This window comes from Herpailurus yagouaroundi, unplaced genomic scaffold, assembly GCF_014898765.1.
Source record: "Herpailurus yagouaroundi ecotype Mexico unplaced genomic scaffold, PumYag 210, whole genome shotgun sequence".
In the NCBI taxonomy this organism is placed as follows: domain Eukaryota; kingdom Metazoa; phylum Chordata; class Mammalia; order Carnivora; family Felidae; genus Herpailurus; species Herpailurus yagouaroundi.
In genome coordinates, this window is record NW_024412441.1 from 13,426,934 (window position 1) to 13,450,840 (window position 23,907).

Consider the following 23,907-nt stretch of genomic DNA (forward strand, 5'->3'; position numbering starts at 1 on the left):
CCCCCCCCCCCCCCCCCCCCCCCCCCCCCCCCCCCCCCCCCCCCCCTGTCTGTGGAAGGCAATCTTCTGCTTCACCACTACTCCACTCCTATAACTCCCAGATGGGTACCCTCCTTTCCAGGTTCCGAATGCAGCTCCATTCCATGCTTGGGGACAGCATTTTCTGACCTTGGGAGCACTTGGGGTCTGTCCTAAACTTCCAGAAGCCAGAAAGTAGATGAAGGAAAACGGACAGGTCTGGCCTTTCGAATTTAGAAACCATTTACTCCATTTACATGAAAGCTGCGCCTACTCTTGTTACCCCCTGTAGCTGGCATTTGGTTAGCCTTTGGCTACCCTTGTTGGTCACTGGAACCGCCTTTCACTTGGAGAGAGCTGTCCCTGTTCTTTAGATGAGGATGGCCTGAGAACACCCTGTGATATGCCCCAGGGTCAGCGTTGGAGCAGGCAGAGGACAGCAGAGTTGAGGACAGGAAGGCAGCCCTGATGGAAATAAATAAACCTCCCCTCCTCCCTTTTTTCTCCCTAATCGTTGCCAACCCTGCCCCCAGGTTGCAGGACTCCAGGGAACTAACTGAAGAATTGTTGCTTGTTCCTTTGACTCAAGCACCAAGATTTGTGTGGGCATGGCATGGGGGAGAGAGGAACACAGTATTGTGGTTAGAACTTATAACGAGCTGTTCCTTAACACTGCAGCCACATTCCTGATACCTTTGTGGTTCTTTTCTGGCAGAGACAAGCCCCTAACCTGCTAGTGACCAGCATTTTTTTCAGGGGAGTAAGAGACTATAGGAACAAGAGCAAAGAGCAGCCATGATTGTATTAGTAATGTTTGCCAAAATAAAAGGCGTGTGGAAAGTGTGGCAGTTGCTTTTATTTTTTAATAATCAGAAATCTCTCAGATGGTGATTGTTTTTCTTTTTTAATAATCTGAAATCTCTCAGATGAGAGTTTAGGACAAGTTCTAATAAAGATTGCCATTATGTGCTGGCTGGAAAATGCTATAAAAATAACTTGCTGATCGTGAGAAGCTGCGTTGATTGCCTACCAGACTGAGGGAGAGCACTGCCTGACAGTCCCAGCATCTCAGAGAAAGTACTGAAGTTCACAGGAGGTAAACCGACCTACTAAGAAATGTGTAATTTTACAGAGCAACAAAGATGGTACCGGACAAATCACCTCTACCACCAAGCTGACAGAATATTCCACTAGTTCAGCTGCTGCCTCTGACTAGGTGGGGAGGCTCTTGCCACTAGATCACAAGCTATTGGTCTCGATTCCCACGAAGTTAAGGGCTTGAAGAGATCTCTCATGTACTTATAGGTTGAAGGTTTATGGTATTTGGTTAGGCCCAGAATGGGAGGGTGTTGAAGAGCTAATCTGAACTCACAAAAAGTCTGTTCATGTTCAGATTCCGAGAGAAAAGGTGTGGTTAGCAAGGACTTGAGTGGGTTGAATAATGGAGTGGAGATTTCAGAAAAGTTCAGGATGTATGGCCTGCAGTAGCCAGTGAGACCTGGGGATCCTCATAACTGTCTTAGATATGGGCCACAAACCCCTTGCACAGCTGGTTGTCTGGAGTAAGGGATTTCCCTCCATGAGATATCTTTTGTCTTGGGTAGTGCACTTCCTTTGACAAATTGTCAGCTTTTCTATGGAGCCCTTCTGCTGTCTCTGAGCAGTAAGCAGTAGATGAATCAGCCTTGGAGCTCACCTCATCTTTGGAACACAACAAAAGATTGTCTGTCCACATATTGAATAAGAATAGAATTACAGGGCAGTGTAAGGCCCTTGAGGTTCTGATTGAGGATTTGTGAAATGTAGGAGGGGACCTCAGTAAACTGAGGCACGGTGGTCCAGGTACTATTTTTGATTTTCCCTGGAGAAGACAAACAAGTATTGACTTTTCATTTACAGACACACAGCAAAGGAAGCACAAGTATGGATCTACAACTGTGAAACACATAGTCAGTCTCTTTAGGACTTGCAAATAGAATGGTAGTGTATTTGACTTGCACTGTTGGTGGGAATGCAAATTGGTGAAGCCACTCTGGAAAACAGTGTGGAGGTTCCTCAAAAAATTAAAAATAGACCTACCCTATGACCCAGCAATAGCACTGCTAGGAATTTACCCAAGGGATACAGGAGTACTGATGCATAGGGGCACTTGTACCCCAATGTTTATAGCAGCACTCTCAACAATAGCCAAATTATGGAAAGAGCCTAAATGTCCATCAACTGATGAATGCATAAAGAAATTGTGGTTTATATACACAATGGAGTACTACGTGGCAATGAGAAAGAATGAAATATGGCCCTTTGTAGCAACGTGGATGGAACTGGAGAGTGTGATGCTAAGTGAAATAAGCCATACAGAGAAAGACAGATACCATATGGTTTCACTCTTATGTGGATCCTGAGAAACTTAACAGAAACCCATGGGGGAGGGGAAGGAAAAAAAAAAAAGAGGTTAGAGTGGAAGAGAGCCAAAGCATAAGAGACTCTTAAGAACTGAGAACAAACTGAGGGTTGATGGGGGGTGGGAGTGAGGGGAGGGTGGGTGATGGGTATTGAGGAGGGCACCTTTTGGGATGAGCACTGGGTGTTGTATGGAAACCAAAAAAAAAAAAAAAAAAAAAAAGAATAGTAGTGTATTTGAGTTTGATCTTAAAGGGAAGCAGCGAGTGACTAATTTATATGTGGCCCTGGGATCCTAAACAAATCTATATTCCTGCCCACTGGGTTTTTCAACTGAGAGGATAGGAGCATGTTACAAGGGCTGGGACAAGGTATGAGACTCCTTTCTCTTTAAGTCTTTTCTTTTTTTAAAAAAGGCTTCTGATTATTAGTTTTACTCCTTCTTTATCACCTTATATTAGATGCTGTTATGCAAGTTTGGGTAGAGATTGAACCTTGATGGGTTTTGCTCCAGTAGAATATCAGTAGGATTTTTGCTGTTAAGAGAGCTTCAGTCTCTGCTTGATTTACACACAAAGGTACTGGTAAATCATATCCAAATGAGCCAGGATCTTGTTATGAATAGGGAGGTCCTTGGGGACCAGAAGGAAGAGACCATCAGGAGAGCATTTAATGTAGCAGTGACAGTCGCACAGTAAATCCCTTGCTATTAAGTTAATGAGTGTGGTGTCCCAAAAGTTAAAAGAACATTCCTTGGTTAAAGGTTTGAGGCTGATGGTTATGGACTGGGGCCTGGGGAAAGCATGGTGAGATTAGATGTGTGGCCAGAGTAGTTTGCTGACTCCAAGGAAGAGGTTGTATAATAGTGGTTGGGTTTAAGATTGGTATTATTATGGTATATCAATAAAACATTTGTAAGGTTGTCCTTTAATTTTTAAAGAAATGTTTCCTAGTGGGTTTAAGAGTAGAATGAGAAGGGCGCCTGGGTGGCTCGGTCAGTTAAGCTTCCAACTTTGGCTCAGGTCATGATCTCATGGTTCACGAGTTCAAGCCCCATGTTGGGCTCAGCCCATGTTGGGCTCTGCTTCGCAGATTTTGTGTCTCCTTCTCTCTCTGTTCCTCCCCTGCTCGTACTCCATCTCTCTCTCTCTCTCAAAAATAACTCCATCACTCTCTCTCTCTCTCTCTTTAAAAACATTTAAAAAATTAAAAAAAAAAAGAGTCGAACAAGAAACGAAACACCTTCATTGGTATCTTTGTTGTTGTTTGGTTGCTTAGTTCTAGAACTCTTTCCAAATATTCAGCAAGGTTTTGGGGGTCTGGGCTTGGGGTCATTTCCCATTCTACTTTTTGCTTGCATAATATGGCTCTTCTATGTATGGTTCAAGGCCATTCACAGAAAGATAAGAGAGGAGCCAGGGTCATGTCTGCTTCAGGATCAACTCCTGCGTGCAGCCACTAGGTATGAACCTTCCCTGAAGTCTCCATCAGACTTCTCCCTTTTTGGTTTGAAGAACTGAACCAGAGCACAGTCTATTTTCACCCGAAAGACAAGAGGATAGCCTCCAAAAGACCTTGACCAACTCTCCAGCTTTTATAAACCCCAAGGATTTCCTATGCAAATGAAGGCTATTTAAGTTACCCTTGAGAGTCTTCCCATTCTGACTTTTTCATTGAACTCCTTGCATCTAGAAGGAATTGGTACATATATGGCTGCCCTGGGCTATATGTCTCTCAAATGATTCTAAGTTCCTCTGCAATGTTTTCTCTCTCGTCTAGGCAATGACAGAGTCTCTGACAATGGCTTTCAGCTGAGAGTGAAACCAGAGCTTAAAATCCACCATAAGAGGTTTTCTCTGTTCTGCAGGAGGTTTACTTTAAAGAGGTAAGTGAGATTTGGGGTACCTGGCTGGCCAGAAGGGAGGGGCAGTGCATCAGGGGAAGAGGTAGAGGGGTAGCAGGAGATGGGAGGTGCATAGCATGGGGGAAGAAGATCGTAGGCTTGAGTTGTGGTTTGGGAGATCTAAAAAATAGTTTTAACATGTTCACATTTTTCTTTTGCTTTGGCCAAGCAATCTGTTAAGGAAGCAATTTTTGAATATGGTTTCTTTTGGATGCTTCCTCATGCTAATAAAAAATAATGAAGACCATTGGATGCTTAGAATTGTGCTGCCTTTACATTCTGTGGCACCTCTCCAGTGAATAACAGTTCATATCAGAACTTCCTCATAGTGGCCCCTGTAATTCTAAATTATCCTTGGTGAAATGATGCTATTTAGGAAGATAAGTGCACAAATTTGGATAGAGCATAAATACATGGATGGCATGGACTGAGGTTTATACCAAGACAAAGCCTTGAGAGCCTGGGAATGGCATCCTCTGGCTCAAGGCCCCCAGCCTCACAGCTAGACCTTACCCAGCCACAACTCTGATGAATTTATACTTCCTGGCAGATAAAAGGTGTGGAGACATCTTTGCTGAACCTCAAGACAAGTCTGAGGAGAGTTCTCATAACTGGCCCAAGACAGAATTTGTCCCAGGGCCAGGTTAGGGACATACTTCTTGGGTCCCGTATCTGTCCTTTCCACTATAAACTTTGCTCTGATTGAGGCACAACCGAAAATGACCAGGATGGACATAGACAATAGTGGTATTGTTCATAATAAGGCAGATATCTACCAAGAGAAAAGATTTTCAAATATGGTCAGATAATCAAAGGATTCCCGAAAGGGATTCCTTATCACTAGAGACAAATAGACTCTGTACTTGGGGAGCTCAAGCCCAGTACAAGACTTACATCTCTCATTGCTGTGGTCTAAAAGACTCCTGAGGGGCTTGAGGACCTCAGAGGAGCACACTTTCTGAGTCAGGGTCTTGGCCACATTGGCAAGGAGGTCTCAGTGGGCCTCATAATTGAATGCTGCTCCCTGAAAATATCGTCCGAACAACTTTGTGAGAATGCAAAGCTGAGTTCTGATCGCAGGAAGGAAAACACAACTGTGCAGAGTCATAGTAGCATCTGTATTGGGGAGGCTACGTCAAGATATTTATAAAATATTGGGTCTATTTTAAGGCAGCTTTTCTAATGAGCTTGATAAGGACTGGGCAAGAATCATGATAACAATAGTTCAGGATGGATGGACAGTGTGAGGTGAGGGTTTTGAAACAAGAGTTTCAAGGAGTCTTAGAAGATAAACAGTGGTTGGATGCAATCTATTGAAAAGTTGCAAAATTCATTCAAGGTTACTTCTTGAAATTTCTGCAAAAACAATAGTTATTTACAACTTTATCATCCCGAGCAAGAGTTTCATATAATAAAAAGGTCATGTTAACATCAACAGTAAGCAGGGTGCAGGTGGTTTTGATTCTTCCTGTGTACTGTGCTCGCTTCGGCAGCACGTATACTAAAATTGGAACGATTCTTCCTGTGTACTAATACAGAGAGGGATTATGTATGATTATTACCACATCCCCTCACTCAAATCACTCTTATTTATACTAATTGTCACAGTGCTGAGAGTAATTAGGCCATCCAGACATGGGAAAAGCCTGGTGGGGGATGTCCTTCCCACCTTCTGTTCCTCTCTTCTCTCTTGTATTTGCTGTTCAGGGCCCCCGCAGGACCCTGTGTTCCCAACAGGAACCCTAAAAACCCTAAATTTGAATACAATTAAACCTTTTCTTCATAGCCAAGAGTGCTTTCATGCACTCAGATCATCAGTGTGTATGATACAGAGCCTGCCCAATCTTCTTGTAGTCCCATGGCCCACAGGCCTTGTATTTGGAAATCAGCCTTTACTTATGACCTTGGTTGTTGGCTCATAGCATTTCTGGCCCATGGTGTCTCGTGTCATACTTAATGATTAGTACTGTGAACTGGCCAACTGAACCAGCCCTCCTAGAATGTTGCCATGAAAACTCTGCCAAGGGCTGGCTGTATGGTCAGTTTTTCCCTTTGACAGCTGCCAGAAAAACTGCAGGTAATTGTTAGGTGAGGGATGAGGCCCTACAAAGGCAAGCTTCAAAACCATGAATTCTTTGTGCTTGTGCATAGTGGGCACTCAGTAATTATTTATTATGTTAATTTCGGAATCCTATAATGTTGAAGGTTTCCCCAGGCCTGGGAGATGAGAGCTCTGGGATGTCGCCTATCCCTCCCTCCCCTCCACCCAATTTCATGATTGAGATACTAGCACGTTTTTCCATGGATTGACTTCCCTCCCATCATCTGGGTCCATTCTGTTCCCCTGGGGTCCCAGGTGACTCCTGCTTCTCCTCGGTGTTTTCTGTGTCATCTTGCAGGACTGCTACAATGGTGCCCACCCAAGAGTGGGGGTTCACACTTTCTCCCAGCCTTTGCCAGTGCTGGTTCTTTGCCCAGATACTGCTATCCTGGAGGAGAGAAGTCAGTCCAACCCAGGAACACTGATAGCCTTTCAGCTCAGGTTAGGTGGCCTGATTTTAAGCTCCACCACTCCTAAGGCCAACTTGTGCGTCTGCCCTTTAATGATTATAGCAGTTTTAGGCCTTGAAACATAGCTTTGCTCTCTCTGCTTTTAAATCTTTTTTCCTTTCTTCTCTACCTTTTAAAAAAATTTTTGTTTTAATAGCATTTTTGCTGAATAGCAAAAAAAATAACACAATTAAAGGAAATTACATAAAACATAATTATTATGAAGCACTTTCATTAACTATCAACTAGAAAGAAATACGGTTTTACCAGCATCCCAGAAGTCCCCAATATATCCCTTCCCAAGTACAGTCTTCTTCCTCTTAAATGTAACTGCTGGCTTTTTATGGCAGTTACTCATTGCTTTCTTTCCTCCCCCGGCCCCCCCCCCCCCCCGCAACTAACTTCCTCTCTTCTTTCCTTCTCCCTTCCTTTTTTTTTTTTTTTTTTAAGGCTTATTTATTTATTTTGAGAGAGAGAAAGAGAGAACATGAGTGGAAGAGGGGCAGAGAGAGAGGGAGAGAAAAAATCCCAAGCAGGTTCTGCCCTGTCAGTGCAGAGCCCAACACAGGGCTTGATCCCATGAACCGTGAGATCATGACCTGAGCCGAAATCAAGAGTTGGGTGCTCAACCAACTGAACCACCCAGGCTCCCCCTTCCTCCTTCTTATTGAAGTATTATTGACATACCGTGTTATATGAGTGCTAGTTTATGACATATTGATTTTGCTTCATCCTCTGATAAAGGATATCCAATTTTAAAAGACCCTTTTTAATCTTACAATGTTAAAAGTTTGTGTTTTATTTAATGGTGATTGAAATTGAATTTTACAAATTTTTTTTCATTTATTGAGCTCACCATATAATTTTTCTCCTTCAAATTTATTTCTATGGTGAACTATTTTGATTTTCCAATATTAAACCATCCTTGCATTTCTAGAATAAGATCAACTGAGTTGTATTTGTTTCCTGTTGCTTCTGTAACAAATCCCCAAATACATAGTGGCTTAAACTACCACACCTTTATTATCTCCCAGTTCTTGGGGTCAGAAGTCTCGAGTGGGCCTTGTGGGATAAATCAAGGTATTGGCGGATCTGTATTTCTTCTGGAGGCTCTAGGAGAGAATATTGTTCCTAGCCTTTTCCTGCTTTTAGAGGCTAGTTGCATTCCTTGGCTGGTGGCCCCTTCCTCCATCTTCAAAGTCCATTACTCCAATCACCGCTTTCAGGGTCACATCTTCTCTCTGACTCTGACCCTCCTGCCTCCCTCTTATGAGGACTTTGATGATTACATTGGGCTCACAGGATAATCCAGGATAATCTGCCCATGTCAGGGGCCTTAATTCAGTCAACTTTGCAAAGTCCCTTTTGCCATGTAAGATGACATATTCACAGGTTTTGAGGATTAGGATATAAACCTCTTTGGGAGCCATTATATTGTCTACCACATTGGTTATAATGTATTTTCCTTTTTATATATTGCTTGCTGTACTACTTTATTTAGAATTTTTGTGTCTGTGTTCATGAGTGAGATTGCCTAAATTTTCTCTTCTGAAACTATCTTCATTGGCTTTTGGTATCAGAGTTAAGCTAGCCTTATAAGTGAATTGGAGGGTATACCACTTTTTTTTTTTCTGTTCTCTAGAGAGTTTGTATACAGTAAGCATTATTTTCCCCTTAACTACTTATGGAAAGTTTTTATTTTTTTATTTTATTTTTTTAAAGTTTATTTATTTATTTTGAGAGAGAGAGAGGGAGAGGGAGGGAGGGGCAGAGGGGCAGAGAGAAGGGAGAGAGAGAATCCCAAGCTGGCTCTGCATTGTCAGCACAGAGCTGGATATGGGGCTTGAACTCAAGAATCGTGAGGTCATGACCTGGGTTGAAATCAAGAGTTGGTTGCTTAACTGACTGAGCCACCCAGGCGCCCTGATGGGAAGTTTTTAAAGTACTGATTCAATTTATTTAAAAATCACAGGACTTAAAATTTCTATTTCCTCCTTGATCAATTTTCAGAAAGTTGTATTTTTCTAGGAATATATTCATTTCATCTAGCTGTTCACACTTTAAGCATAAATTATTCATAAACCCTCTTTTTTTTTTAAGTTTATTTATTTATTTTGAGAGTGAGAACAAGCAGGAAGGAGCAGAGAGAGAGGGGGAAAGAGGATCCAAAGCAGGCTTCTGTACTAACAGTAGAGAGCCCAACTTGGGGCCTGAACTCACCATGAGACCATGACCTGACCGGAAGTCAGATACTTTAACCAATTGAGCCACCCAGGAGCCCTCATAAAACCCTCTTGTTATCTTTTTAATGTTTGTGGAATTCATAGTGATATCTGCTTTTTTATTCCTGGCATTGGTTATTCGTGCATTCTCTCTTCTTAATCTTCTTGATAATTTGTAAGGTTTTATCAGTTTTATTGTTCCTTTCAAAGAACCAACTTTTGCTTTTGTTGATCTTCTGTATGGCATGTTATTTTTCCTTTCTGTAATTTTTACTGTTATCCTTATTATTTCATTTATCTTATGTTTTTGGGTTTCGTTTGTACTTCTGTAATGGTCAGGATAGGTTGGGTTATACTGCAGTAACAAACAATCCAGAAAAAAAAATCTCAGGACTTTTCACAACATTTCTCATTTTTTTTCTACCTGTTCCAGTCAGGTTGGCTGGCTTCTTCTCATTGTCTTCACTCTGGGACTTGAGCTGACAGAACAGCCACTATCTAGAACATTGGCAGTCATCATGACAGAGGGAAAAGAGACAGTATGGTGAACCATATGTTGGCTCTTAAAACTTTTGTCTAGATGTGACACATCATACTTCTATATGCTTCTCATTGACTAGAGCAAGAGATATAGCTAAGCCTGATGCCAATGCCCAGAGATGGATTAGTGAATCTTTGTGAATGATAATATAGTATCCCATATCTTCTTTTTATTACTTTTAGAAAAAAAATTTTTTTTTACTGTTTATTTATTTCAGAGAGAGAGAAAGAGAAGGAACAGGGGAGGGGCAGAGAGAGAGACACACACACAGAATCCGAAGCAGGCTTCAGGCTCTGAACTGTCAGGACAGAGTCTGATGCAGGGCTTGAACTTGCTAACCACGAGATCATGACCTGAGCCAAAGTCGGACGCCCAAGTGACTGAGCCACCCAGATGTCCCTTTCTTACTTTTTGAGACTTTATCTTTGCTCATGAATTTTCAGTCTTTCTTATATTCTAACGTGTGCATTTAAGGGTACAAATTTCCTTTTGTCAGCTACATCCCGTAGGAATCGATACACAGAAATTTTGTTAACACTTGATTCAAACTATTTTCTAATTTCCTTTGTGATACATATTTGACCTATGTGTTATTTAGAAGTATTTCTTAATTTCCATGTAACTGGAGTTTTCTGAGTTTTCTTCTTGTAATTTCATTGTATCAGAGAATATACTTCATATAATTTTAAATCTTAGACTTTTTTTAGACCTCACTTTCTTTTTTTTTTTTTTCAACGTTTTTTATTTATTTTTGGGACAGAGAGAGACAGAGCATGAACGGGGGAGGGGCAGAGAGAGAGGGAGACACAGAATCGGAAACAGGCTCCAGGCTCCGAGCCATCAGCCCAGAGCCTGACTCGGGGCTCGAACTCACGGACCGCGAGATTGTGACCTGGCTGAAGTTGGACGCTTAACCGACTGCGCCACCCAGGCGCCCCTAGACCTCACTTTCAACCATACGATCTTGGGAAGAGAACCTCAAGCCTCTGATGAGATCCCAGCCCTACCCAACACCTTGATTTCAGCCTTGTCATACTCTGAGCAGGGAGCCTAATTGATCCTTACCTGGACTTCTGATCTACAGAACTGTGAGAAAATAAATGGATATTATTTTAAGCTGCTAAGTTTGTAGTAACTTATTGCATAGGAATAGAAAACTAATGCAGTGTTTTGCTAGTGGACAAACTATACATCTTCTCATATTTATGAAAGAAGATTTTAGCTGGATGTAGAATTTTATTATTTAAAAAAAAAAATTTTTTTTAAGTTTATTTATTTCGTCTCTACACCCACTGTGGGGCCTGAACTTGCAACCCCAAGATCAAGAGTCACATGTTCTCCTGACTGAGCCAGCCAGGAGCACCAAGGATATAGAATTTTAGACTAGCAGTTTACTTTTAAAGCCTTTCAAGATACTACACTGTTTTCTGGTTTCCACTTTTGCTGTTGAGAAGTCAGTTATCTAACTGTTGCTCCTTTGAAAACAATCTTTTCCCCACCCCCACCTGTCTTTAATTTTTTTCTTTTTCTTTTGTCTTCTGAAGATTTATTTAATGTGCCAAGAATATATTTCTTAAATAATTAATTATGCTTGGGATTGTTGCTCTTTGTGATCTGAATTTTAAAGTCTTTCATCAGTTCTGGAAAATTCTTGGCTATTATCTCTTCAAATGTTATCTCAGCTCCTTCTCTTTTCTCCTGGGACACCAACTAGATATAAGCAAGATCTTCTCACTGTATTCTTTGTATCTCTTACCCTTGCTTTTGGATTTTCTATGTTGTCTCTTTATTCTAGATAGTTTTTTTCTGCTATATATATATTTTTTTTATTTTTAACTTTTTTTTCGAGAAAGAGAGACAGAGCACCAGAGGGGGAGAATCAGAGAGAGAGGGAGATACGGAATCTGAAGCAAACTCCAGGCTCTGAGCTGTCAGCACAGAGCCCAATGCAGGGCTCAAACCCACGAACTGTGAGATCATGACCTGAGCTGAAGTCTAACACTTAACTGAATGAGCCACCCAGGCGCCCCTTTTCTGCTATGTTTTCTAATTCATTGACTCTCTTCTCATGCATCTAAACTGTTGAACCCATCTCTTGAGTTTTTAACATCTCTAACTATATTTTTCCATTCTTGAATTCTATTTGATTCTTTATCTAATCTGCTATTTTATCATAGAGGGAAGTCTACCTTGACTTCCCACGTCCGTCCTCACCTCAGGCCTGTTTAGATGTCCTCTGCCCTCGCCTCCCCCCATGTGCTCCCATGGCAACCTGGGCTCTACCAGGCATTTCCCATATTCTCTTACAGTGTCTCCCCAACTAGACTGTAAGTATCTTGAGGCCAGTGGACATCATGTACTCTGTATCTCTAGCATTTAGCATTGCGCCTGAATAACAGCAATCACTCTGTAAGTGTTGTGAACTTTAAGTAAAGCAACTTCCCTGACCACCTAACACTGCCCCACTCTGAGAAGATGGAAAACCTTCAGGAAAGTCTTCACAACTCACAACTGTTCTTTGTGTGAAGAGATTCTTCTATAGAGGGAATGCTAAGAGATACTCATTTCTGCATCCAGGCTGATAAGGGGAAAGAATGGAAGGGAAAACAGACTCAGAAATAAGAGGCTGAGGAGACTTCAGGTGAGGAAGTCTCTGAGAATGAGCAGAAGTTATTGGGCAAGCTCCACTTCTCCAGCCTGTGGAATTGGCTGGATCTGATCCCATTATACCCAGACCTCCAAGGAATAAGGAGCTTCTAGCCAACATCTGGGTTGTTCTGCTGTAGTGCATCTACAAACTCAAGGCAGAGTGGCTTTTAAGAAAGGAATGTTGTATAACCAGTATACTGAACATGCAGGATTTATGGGTTATATCCACCAAAGCCACTTTATTTTTGTCTTCCACTGCTTTCAATCCCTTCCAGTGAGGGTTAGGATGGTCTTTTCCATGACCACGTATAAAAATCCTGCCAAGCTCATAACTTTTTCTCGACATCTTTAGTGTAAAAGTCCAGGGAATCACTTTAAGTCACGAATGCAGGCTTAATTAAATAATTAAAAGGGTTCAGCCCAATATACTAATCAATATTTAAATTTTCATTCATAGATAAGATTTCTCTCCCACTCTCCCAAAGCTAGGGCCCATAGCAGGTAGCCTGGGAGGGAGCTACTTCTCTTTCTTATTCACTTCTTAATCTTGCTGCTGTTTCTGACCTTTAAGGTTGAAATGGGGAAAAGAGGAGAGGGAAGGGGGATAGTCCTGGCTTTATGGGTCCTACACCTGGCGACCCATAGGCCACAGGTCCCCTGGCAGATATTTAACACTGATCCTGAGGGTTTCTGTGAAGTCCTGAGAGACTTCCCTGCTGGGCTTCTCTGACTCCGCTCCTTCTCCTTCAGTAGGGTCCCCCTGCCTCCTGCTCCCCACAGTCTCGCCATAGGACTTGCCTCCCAGCCTTTAACTGCTGGGACCTACTTGTCCTCACTGGCTACCCTCTTGGTTGGGCTCCACCCCAGGGAGACTTAACCTCTGCCTCCGCCTCAAATTGTCCCCAGGACTCCTGTCTCATTTGACCTGCACCCAGCTGGTTGAGCAATTCTCACCGAGGCCCTTTTCTCTCAGCCAAGGCTGCTTAGCCTTCCTGAGCCAACCAGCAACAGGCCATCGTATATGCCCTACAGCAATGACCACACCTCAAGCTGCCTGAGTAGTCTGTCCCCTTGAAGCCTTTCTCACTAGACTGGAGGGGAGGGAGTAGGTGATCCCTCACATTTTCCCAGGGAAATCCTCCCCACAAATTCCCTCCCCCCCACCCCCAATCTCCCCTCTTCTGACTCTTGTATTTCCTCTCTCTGGGTTAGGGATTCCTTAGGCCAAGGACCAAGAGACAGGTAACCAGATTTTGAAAATCGCCTTTGAAATATTTGTGGTCTGCTCACACCTTACTTTGATGCTCAATCACTATTATATCTTGACACTTCAGTCAAAATCCAAGTTAACATCTGTTGCATTTGTTTGCTTTTTATCAGAATGAAACATCATTATTGGTTTTTTCTGATTATGAAATTAATGCATTCTTCTTATAAAATTAAACCAAAACAGATAAATGTAAAAGATAGTAGTAGCTCAGGGCAATTCTACCTCCCAGAGATAACTAAGATAAGACTTTGCTTTTTACCTCTCCAGACTTTTTTTCTTTGACACACTTTGACACTTGTACTTTTTTTTTTTTTAATAGCAGAAATGGGATTGTACTATATATGAACTCCAAAGAGCCTTTTCCCTAATGCCATAGGACATGTAAGCCTTCCCGCCCCCTATGTGCCTAAACCTATGTTGAAGTGGGAGAATTGATGAGAGACCAGACAATTACCTTGATAGACTGAGCATCTAAATGGTCCCTTTATGTATTGAATTAAACTGGGTTTTAGTGGCGTGGACTGAATTTAGTTTTCTCTCGCTTCCTATCAAGATGGGTGCTTTGGAGGAAATCAGTCACAGACAATCAAAGGACTATATTTGTTTCACAACAGGAGTACTGTACATTTTCAGCTCTCCACTACAAATGAAATTGCTGGGTTGGAGGGTGTGTGCCATCCCAAGGCTTTTGATCTGCATTCCATTGTGCATCAGAGTCCTTTTTTCCCCATATGTATTTTCATAACACTGGATATTTACATTTTGGCTAGTCTCCTAGGCAAAAAAGTAGTGATTAAGCCCAATTGTTATTATCTCATTTTATTTTATTTATTTTGAGAGAGAGAGTGAGCATGCAAGCAGTAGAGGGGCAGAGAGAGAAGGAGAGAGAGAATCCCAAGCAGGTGGTACGCTGTCAGCACAGAGCCTGACTCAGGGCTTGAACCTGTGACCCATGATATCATGACGTGAGCTGAAGTCAAGAGGCTTAACTGACTGAGCTATCCAGGGGCCCCAAGCCTTTCTTTGTTTTTAAATAAGATTGAGCAAATTTTGCATTAGGATAGGACACTTACTCATCACCAGGGCTCCCTTTGCCCAAGTGTCCATTTTGATATCCCAATAAAATCTTCATAAGCTTTGCCCAGGCAGGCTAAAACAAATGGGCTCCAGAGCGGACTGAAAGAGGTCTATCCCCTTCCTGGGCCCCAGTGCATACTTGGCCCTAGGGGAATAAAGGCGGAAGGAGTAACTTCCCCAAGGGACTCCTGGAGGCCACCATGAGAGATGCTTCAGGCCTGATCTGAAGCGCATGTTAAGAGAATCTAGATCACTCACTCATAGCCCCAAACTGTGCCTAAGCCTCATTGCATGCCCTATCCCTTTAGATACTAGTGACCACAGTATCTAAAGCTCTTGCCCCCAGGGAGGCCAGGCTACCCATGGACTAATTAATTAGCTGCTCCAGACAGCATGGGACAAAATGATGGGCTCAACCAGTGTCTTCTTTCTGAAGATCAACGAAGAAACTTGGGAAGGATTTGCTTGTAAGCAGTGGGAATAAAGTTGTAAAGATAACAAGATAATGAGCTGAGCCCTGGGCAAGCCCGAGCCAGGCTGAGTCGGCAGGGAGAGAAAGGTGTGCAGAGGCTTCTAGGCCGGTACTGCTTGCCTCCTGCAAGTAGGGCTGTGGCCTTGGAGCTGCAGCCTCTGTGCCTGGCTCTGAGCCCCTGGGGCTGCCCGGCCCTCTGCTGCCTGCCCCCCCAAAGACTGCAGTTCCTTTGGCTCTGCCCCATACCCATACTTACCTTGTACATGGCACCAGCGGTCACACAGATACTGTGTATGGCCCACGGCAGCTTGCACGTGTAGATAGGAGATGCTCCAGACAGCCTCTGGATTGGGCTTCCCAAGCCACTTAGAACACTGGGGGGAAAGTTTTGATTATAAACGATAAAGGGTATGTGAGGTTTTTCAGAAACATTCGGAGCAGATTTGGAGCAATTTTATATGGACCTTGCAAGAAAAAGACAAAGTGGTTTACAATAAATTCATTGAACTTGGAGGGAGAGGATTGTTTGCTTTAGGCTTGATCTTGGCAAGCCTGGTAATATACCCCTAGGATAGCATCTAAAATGACCCACTTTAGGGGCGCCTGGGAGGCTCAGTTGGTTACACATCTGACTTTGGCTCAGGTCATGATCTCACAGTTCGTGGGTTCCAGCTCCACGTCGGGTTCTGTGCTGACAACTCAGAGCCTGGAGCCTGCTTTGGATTCTGTGTCTCCCTCTCTTTCTCTGCCCCTCCCCTGCTTGTGCTCTCTCTCGTCTCTCAAAAATAAATAAACATTAAAAATAAATGAATAAATAAAAAATAAAATGAGCCACTTTATCCTTCATTTCCCCCACTCTACCTCCTTATAGTAGAGGATGAGCCATCACTCAGTACAGAGAAGTTCATACAGATTGTTCTGTGAATATATGGCAGTTCCTAAAATAAAATATTGTTCCAGAAGGATCAGTTTCTATTGTTAAAACTCTACCCTTTTTGAAAAAGAATACACTGTCAAAAGAAGTCTCTTTTCATTTTAGCTTTCTCCATGTCAGGCATGGTCCTTGAGTGTATGGCAAACCCTGGGAACACTTCTAATCACTCAAAAAATAATGAACCACTTGATGACTAAGCAGAGGATTTGAGCTAATTCTTGGAGCAAACACTTGCTGGAAAAACTCCAGAAAGGGTAACCACCTCTGCTCATACAATGACTATGACACTGAAAAGTAACATGCCAATTGAAGTTTCACAAATAAAATCTTATTAGGAAGGAAGAAGCGATCACCATAGAAAATGTCCTCTTTATTAAGAGACTTCGATAATGTGAGTAGGCAGACTGCAGCCTATAGTTTATTGTATGTGTTTAGCTAATGGCCTGTAGGAATCCCAGTTTCATGACTCAACACCAGGAGCTCAGCCCGGCTCCCACCTACGCTGTAAGCCTTCCCCTACCAGCCAGGTTTTAGGGTTCACATTCATTCATGTTCATTCAAATATGAACTCAATTTTAACATGGTCTGTATCTTACGGTTCAGCTCTTTTCACTTTCAGTATTCAATTCCTGCAAGACTTTTTTTTTTTAATTTTTAATATTCATTTATTTTTGAGAGACAGAGCATGAACAGGGAAGGGGCAGAGATAGAGGGAGACACAGAATCTGAAGGAGGCTCCAGGTTCTCAGCTTTCAGCACAGAGCCCAATGCGGGGCTTGAACCCATGAACCATGAGATTATGACCTGAGCCGAAGTCAGACACTTAACCGACTGAGACACCCAGATGCCCTCTGCAGGGCTTTGTTTTAAAAAGGTGCAATTCTCAACTTGGTACATTTTAATTTTTAAAAAATTTTTTAAAGTTTATTTGGAGAGAAAGAAGGAGAGAGATCAGGAGGGGCAGAGAGAGAATGGGAGAGAGAGAATCCCAAGCAGGTTCCAAGCTGTCAGTGCAGAGCTCGATGTAGGGCGTGATCTCCCCAACCGTGATATTGTGACCTGAGCCGAAATCGAGTCAGATGCTTAACTGACTGAGCCATCCAGGCATCCCTTAACTTAATACATTTTAGAAGCCTCTCTTGCCTCTTCCCTTTTTTTCAATATTTCTGTTATTTCAATCTTCAGTATGTTCATACTGATAAGAATTCCACGCATAGTCAGTAGGTGTCACTGTGAAAAATAAAATTTGAAAAGCTTACTGTTCTTATAAAGTTGATTAACTGATTGATTCACTCATCCATCCCTTCATTTATTGTTACTAAAACTGTGGTTAGATGTTGAGTAGAGAAGGGAAAACAATTATAAATGTTGCTTAGGGAAGAACAAAGCATAATGGTGGGGGCTTTAGGGGAAGGTGGGAGATAAGTCAGGAATGGATTTGTGAATTGCCTTTTCCTACCATTCGTATTACATTTATATATGAATATATTCCATACATGTTCTCTCTCTTTGAAAACATCTTGAAATCATGGTAAAATAAATGAAGCTTTCAGTTGATTGGAGAGCTAAGCTCACAGAAATTAGGGAAAATTCTCAGTGGTCAGCAATTAAGAGGGAACTCAATTAAGGGGCAGGGGAGAGGGAATGTTGGCTGAGCTGATGTGGAGCCCCCCCTGGGGGTTTACAGGTCTCAGGAACCTAGGCATTTTTTAATGTACCTATAGCAACAAGAGAAGGGACCTTGGATTAACAAAAGTAAAGAGATAGACTTGACACTTCTACATAAAACTAGGACTCTCAAAGGGCTGTACCTTGGTGAAAGTATGAACCAAAAATGAAATGTTCAGAGATGCACAGAGAAACAGGGAAGTTGTATCTCTTGGCCTAGCTTCTTGATTGGGGAAAAAATACTCTCCTAAGAAGTTATCATTTCAGTCTCCTCTTATTCAGGTCTAGAGTTCAATCTTATACTACCTATGGAGACTGGGGGCCCGCAAGTTGAAAAATTGACTTAAAAATGGATACTAAGCAGACAGAAGCAAACATAAAATCTCTGTGAAGGAACATACCTCCATCTCGGCCATGCAGCATTCCCAGATACAAAGCCCCACCGAAGATGAGCTCATCACCTGAAATTACAAAATGCAGGAGGATATAATCACCGTGAATGAGAGATAAGAAATTCTAAGGAGGAAAATGGTACAGACCTGATCTAACGGTGTCAGCCTGGCATGAATATTCCACAATTAAAATCTCCAACTTATCAGAGGAATCTGTCAGTAGCTAAAACTGTTTCTTTTGCTTTTTTAGACAGCTTATTCCAGAGCACACGTCACAGGCTAGACTCTGTCAGGTACCTGCTGATCTGTGCACCTTCCTCACCAAAAATCAAACCAAAATCTACACACTTACTGTTCCCAGAGTGTCATCAGGTTTTTTTCCTCCCTTTTTGAAATCCTTTCTTGTTAACAGTCTAATGACTATTCTCTTTAAAATAAGTGAGTATAGGGGTGCCTGGGTATCTCAGTCAGTTAAGCATCTGACTCTTGATTTTGGCTCAGGTCATGATCTCAGGGCTGTGAGACTGAGCCCTGCAGGCTTCACACTGGGCATGGAGCCTGCTTAAGATTCTCTGTCTCCTTCTCCTTCTGTCCCTTCCCTGCTTGGCTGTCATGCATGCGGGCTCTCTTTCTCATAAACAAACAAACAAACAAAGAAACAAACAAACCATTTGCTTGCAGATAACTAAATGTCTCTGAATTACACTTTAACAGAGTCAAATGAAAAGACCTCACAGCAGGACTGGACCACAATAACTTCAATTAATAAAATTCCCAGATGATTTAAAAAAAAGTATACTTAAATAATTAAAGATATCAGTAAGTGTCTTATGTTTTGGGATCCTATTTTAATGATATTTTTAAAATTCTGTTTTCCGTGTATTCATTGCTAATATATGGAAATACCATTGATTATTTATCATATATTGACCTGTAACCTGTGGCCTTGCTAAATTCACTTAATTCTAGTGGCTTTTTTATAGATTGTTTAGGATTTTCAATGTGCATGATCACGTTGTCTGCAAACAAGGACTGTTTCACTTTTTCCTTTCCAATCTGTATGCCTTGGGTATCTTTTCCCACAGTGGCTTGGCACTCTAGTGTAATGGTGGATAGAGATTCAAAGGTGGACATCTTTGCTTTGTTCCTGATGTTAGGGGAAGAACACTCAGTCTTCCACTATAAAAACATTAACTGAGGGGTTTGAATAGATGCCCTTTATCAGATTGAGAGACTGTCCTTCTATTCTTAATTTATTGAAAGTTTTGTGTTGTTGTTGTTGTTTATCATGAATGGGTATTGATTACCTCTCCCCCCTTCTTTTTAGATGATCATACAGTTTTTCTTATCATGTATTTATTTGTTTACTGAAGGAAAAGAACCGTGAACCTTAAACTTTATACACAGCCAAATTTTCATTTCAGTGAGAGAGAGTAATAAAAATGCACTCAGGCATACAAGGTCTCAGATGTTTGCCACATAAAAATCCACAATTGAAAATGCCTTTAAAAGAAATGTGCAAGTAAGAGAAACAAATCGAGCACAACCTTTAAGAGATATGGGATGTCAGGGCAATCTACTATTTTGATAAATCTACTGCTGTTAAAAAAAAGTCTAAGATTGAAAATGTTGGGGTGCCTGGGTGGCTCAGTGGGTTAAGCGTCCGACTTCAGCTCAGGTCATGATCTCACGGTTTGTGAGTTCGAGCCCCATGTCAGACTCTGTGCTGACAGCTCAGAGCCTGGAGCCTGCTTCGGATTCTGTGTCTCCCTCTTTCTCTGCTCCTCCCCCACTCTCACTCTGTCTCTCTCTCTCTCTCTCTGAAAAATAAATAAACATTAGAAAAATTGTTTTTGAAAAGTCTAAGATTGAAAATGTTTATCCAGAAGAACTCATGTCAGAAATTCCAAACACAAACAACATAATGGGGGAGGAGAGGAAATAAAGAGATATTAAGAAATGCTAATGTGTTTGACTTATTAGAGGGAAAGTATATCTATTTAGCAGTTTAAGAGATCAACAGTTGTGGGATTTTTCACCAAAGTCGTGAGTTCTTTGATAATGGCAGGGGTCATTAAATCTAGATGGACATCATTTCCACCACCCCCATGTACAGTATGCCTGAATTCAGAACATCCAATAGAAACCAAAATTCCACTGTGTTTCACTCTTATCAGAAATAAGAAGAGAAGGAGATATATGAAGTTTGTGCCTTGATTAAAGCAGCTTTTACTGGCATCAGTAGTTTGAATTGCCCCTTTTGTGGTTATCTTGAGCTTTGTGTATCCTGGGACAATGCATCTTGGTAAGATGTAGGGCAGAGTTGTTTAAAGTTGGGGAGGGAGAAGGAGGGCACTTGTTAAGATGAGCACTGGGTGGGGGCGCCTGGGTGGCGCAGTCAGTTAAGCGTCCGACTTCAGCCAGGTCACGATCTCGCGGTCCGGGAGTTCGAGCCCCGCGTCGGGCTCTGGGCTGATGGCTCAGAGCCTGGAGCCTGTTTCCGATTCTGTGTCTCCCTCTCTCTCTGCCCCTCGCCCGTTCATGCTCTGTCTCTCTCTGTCCCCAAAATAAATAAACTTTAAAAAAAAAAAATTAAAAAAAAAAAAAAAGATGAGCACTGGGTGTTATATGTAAGTGATGAATCACTAAATAAAAAGTAAATACATAAACACATAATAAAGTGGGGGAGGGAGAATGATTGCTAAAGGGGAGGCTGGAAAACAGAAGTGACTTCATGTTCTAAGGCAAGTCCTTGTCAGGCAGGTCAGTTTTAGCAAAGAGTGCATCTAAAAAGGGAGGGCCTGAAAGTAATCTCTAAAACTGCCTGAGCACCCCCTGGAATGTTTTTGCATGTACTCTCGGAGGTACTCACGCTCCTTGGGAACAGATGACAGGTCATTGTGAAGGAATGAGGAACATGAAGAACATAAGATAGGCCGGCTGGCTCGTTCGGATGGCTTTCAGCCTAAAAGACCTTTTTAAAAAGTTAAAAAAAAAAAAAATCCCAAACCCAGAATTTTAAATTCTTAGCTCAAACCACAGTCAGAGCCTGTGGGAGTGTCTTTAAAAAGTCTCTTTTGTCTTAGAGCTCCTGAACATAAACAGCTAAAATCCAGATACGGTGTCTGATACTGTGGGAACCCATATTACAACAGAGAAAGAACCCATATTACAACAGTCATGTCTCTTATGAGAAAGTTAAGGCAATGACTAAGAACATATGGGACCTTGGGAATTCAGGGAATCAAGGTGGATTTGAGTACCTAGGGAATCTGAGTACCTGGAATTCGTAAAAGTCACTGGTTTCAAATGTGAACTGAATTTATAAGGTGAGGTCACTGGGTGCTTATTGCCAGGGGAAGCAGCTTCTTTCTCCCTTCCATCCTCTGATCGCTTGCTGGTATCCTCTATTAGCTGAACCAGCAGGAAGGCAACTGACAGGGGAGGCTAGGAAATGCTATTCACTGGGGCTAGCCCCCTTGTGATGCAAAACCCAATAGTGGAAGAGTAAGGAATGGTTCTGAAGGCAGCTGTGCCCAGGACAGTCACCCCCTGTGCTTTCTGCATGGGCCACTAATGTCAGAAGTCCTGCCCTGGCTTCTTATTGTTGAGGAAGATGTACTTTGCATTCTTCTCTTCCCAGCCCCCAGCTCTCACCTGGTTTGCCTTGCCATCACACCCAGCCCCTTGGAGGGCTTGGGAATTTTTGTCTCCTTTCACCGAACCATGCTGGGGACTGAGAGACTCTTTAAGGATGCTCTTAGGACCTAGACATCACCCTCAGTATTGCTTCTCATTGTTCAGGGCCCATACTGGGCTCCCAGGGGCTTGCCATCTCCTGGAAAACACCTGGGGGAAGTAGGGACTCTGCCCCAGGCTCTTGTCAAACCCAACCCAAGCCATGAGCCACTGAACCAGCTTGGGATCATCTTTAAAGGGATCCTGCCCAAAAGGATATCTGTTGGAGTGCTAGGGAAAACAGATAATGAGAGAGGACCAGCAGCTTTTTGAAAGGCGTCAAGGGAACCATAGTGAGGGCTTCAGATGGGAAGCCACACAAAAGCATTCTGAGTGAATCCATATCAAATGGAGAAAGTGGGGGAAGAACCAACTGACTATACATGTCAGGCAGGAATGTCCTTATCCCCCTACCACTTTCTAGTCCTTCCCTCACTCAGCCCTGGTGTGGTCACAAATGGCAACTAGCCCAAGAAGGAAAAGGTGAATGAGAGAGAGAGGAATTTAATGTTTTATGAGACAACTTTATGTTCTAACTTTTTCTGGCCACATGCAAGAAAATGTTTAAGTTAAAATTCAAGAAACATACATTACCAATTGTATATAATCAAATAATAATGAAGACTGTACCATTATACCATTATAAATGAACAACTTCCAATTTCACCTAGACCTTCAACTCAGACCAGAAAGCCTCTGTTTTTCCTAGGCAGTCTGCTTTCCCAGTTACACCATAATGATCTCAAACTTTGACCCGCTCAGTCTCCCTGCCCCTCCTCCAACCACGGCTTTTTTCAGAAAATAGCCATGCCTCCCAAATTTCAGGCTTGTCCCCATCTGGGCTTTGGATCCACTCTCTCCTGCCTCCTCAGCAACCTTACCCTTTCAATTTTTTCCACTCTGCTGGCTCTACAGTCTCATCTTTGCTGGCTTCTTTCCAAAACGATGTAGACATGCACATGGCACTCCATCTTAAAGACCACCCTTCCTGGATCCTGTGTCCTCTCTAGCTACTTTCCATTCCCTTCATAGCAGTGCTTGGAAGATTTGCCCGTATTTGCTGTACCTGGTGCTTACCTACCAGGTGCTCATCATGCACTGCAATCTGGCTGCTGTCCAGCATTCCACATTAACTGCTTCCTGAGCCCTCGGTGACCTCACTTTGATCAATTCAGTATCACTTAGAAATGCAATTGACTGTCATAGAATAGCTTAAACAGGAGTTCTCCCCACATAACAGAATATTTGGAGGCAGGCAGCTGCTCGTGCTGGTTCAGCAGCTCCAAAGCATGGGAGTAGCCTTTCTGAAATTCTCCCTGACTTGCCTTCGTGGTTGAGGATTACTGCTGAGGTGGTACATCCCCACTTGGAGCTGGAAGATGGGGAAAGGTTGGTACCAGTCACTTAGATCTGTTATTAGAAATGCAGATTTCCCAAGTTCCCCCGTGTCTCATTGCCCAGAACTGTGTCATGTGGTCATGTAGCTGCAAAAAAGATGGAAAAGTGAGTGTTTAATGTTTTTTAGTCTTTATTATGGGGATAGACAAGAGCAAGAGGGTGGAAAATTGAAACTGGGCTACCAGCCAGTCTAACTCACTGGAGTCAACATTGTGCAGCTCTTTGGTTACCTATAACCCCCACACACCCCTCTTTCCCATATGCACATTTTGCATGGAATGTTCTCACTCCTCCATAAAGGAGGTAATCCTAAAATGTCAGCCAGCTCCTACAGACAGCATGGAGTCCAGATACTCTGTGTACAGGCCCCTCTTCCAGGTCCAGATGGGGTTTCTTGTGGCCTTCCGACTTAAACTAAAGGTTAAGTTCTCTGAAAAAAATGAAAATGACAGTACCAAGTGTTGGGAGAATGGGGAAAAACAGAACTTCACATGCTCTTGCTGGTGTATCCATGGTCACAGCCACCTGGGAAAACTTTGGCAGTATATTGTAAAGCTGAATATCTGTGTTCCCTATAAGCCAGTGGTTCTATTCCCAGGTAAATACCTGATGGAGATGCAAACAGATGTGCAACAAAAGAAATGTTCTACAACATTCAATGCAGCATTGTTTACA

General features: G+C 42.5%; 1 long non-coding RNA gene across 2 annotated transcripts in view; it reads left to right on the forward strand.

Annotated features, from left to right (window-relative positions):
- The window catches only part of LOC121016322 (uncharacterized), a 17,201-nt gene extending 6,451 nt beyond the window's left edge, over positions 1 to 10,750 (forward strand). The window contains exons 2-3 of one of the 2 annotated variants that reach the window (XR_005784223.1): positions 4,198 to 4,303; positions 10,576 to 10,750. This is a non-coding gene — a long non-coding RNA (uncharacterized LOC121016322). Of the gene's footprint in view, positions 1 to 4,197; positions 4,304 to 10,330; positions 10,354 to 10,575 lie in introns of those variants that run through there. The other variant, XR_005784222.1, reaches the window with a different exon arrangement.
- Positions 10,751 to 23,907: the final 13,157 nt, after the last annotated feature.